Source organism: Carlito syrichta, unplaced genomic scaffold (assembly GCF_000164805.1).
Source record: "Carlito syrichta isolate Samal-C Ts95f unplaced genomic scaffold, Tarsius_syrichta-2.0.1 Scaffold317705, whole genome shotgun sequence".
Taxonomy (NCBI): domain Eukaryota; kingdom Metazoa; phylum Chordata; class Mammalia; order Primates; family Tarsiidae; genus Carlito; species Carlito syrichta.
The window spans coordinates 136,263-137,333 of NW_007261801.1; the positions used below are offsets into that span (position 1 = coordinate 136,263).

At 38.3% G+C, this 1,071-nt stretch overlaps 1 protein-coding gene across 2 annotated transcripts in view; it reads right to left on the reverse strand.

Annotated features, from left to right (window-relative positions):
- The window catches only part of LOC103277421 (tripartite motif-containing protein 44), a 59,526-nt gene that overhangs the window by 42,434 nt on the left and 16,021 nt on the right, over positions 1 to 1,071 (reverse strand). The window lies entirely within an intron of this gene.

The following is a 1,071-nucleotide window of genomic DNA, read 5'->3' on the forward strand; positions in this document are numbered from 1 at the left end:
CAATTACAATAGCAGCAGATTTATCCACAGTAACCCTTCAGGCTAGGAGAGCCTGGAGCCCTATCTTCAAGTTCTAAAAGATAAACAATTTCAACTATATAACCTACCCAGCCAAACTAAGCTTCATTAGTGAGGGAGAATTGAAATCTTTTCCAGACATCCAATCCCTAAGAACCTACGCCGTCACCAGACCACCTCTACAAGAAACACTTAAGAAAGTACTGAACACAGAAGAAAAAGAAAAAAGAACAACACCCTTCACAAGAGTACAGGCAAAAGATTAAAAACACACATGAGCCAACTCCAAAACCCAAAGAAAGACAACAAACAAACAGGAACAACTCCGTAAGAACCTTATGACAGGGATCAACTCTTGCATTTCAATTATTAGCCTAAATGTGAACGAACTAAATGCACCACTGAAAAGACATAGAATGGCAAATGGATAAAATATCATCAGGCAACAATCTATTGCCTTCAAGAGACTCACCTCACTAGAAAGGACACCCACAGACTCAAAGTAAGAGGATGGTAAACAAACTTTCAGGCAAATGGAATACAAAAGAAAGGAGGAATAGCGATCTTAATTTCAGACAAAATACCCTTCAAGCTATTAAAAATCAAAAAAGATACAGAAGGCCACTACATAATGATAAAAGGCTCAATCCATCAACAAGAAATATCTATCCTAAATATATATGCACCCAACATAGGTGCGCCAACTTTCATAAAGCAACTTCTTGGAAAACTAAAGAAAGATATTGACTCTAACACTGTCATAACTGGAGACTTTAATACCCCACTCACAACCCTAGACAGATCATCAGGACAAAAAATCAGCAAGGAGATCCGGAACCTCAATGTGACTTTGGACCAAATGGACTTCATTGATACCTACAGAACACTCCATCCAAAGACCTCAGATACACATTCTACTCATCACCGCATGGAACATATTCAAAGATCGACCACATAACTGGCCATAAATCAAGCATAAGCAAATTTAAAGAACCCGAAATTCTACCATGCACCATCTCAGACCACAGTGGAATAAAAATAAACATTGACACC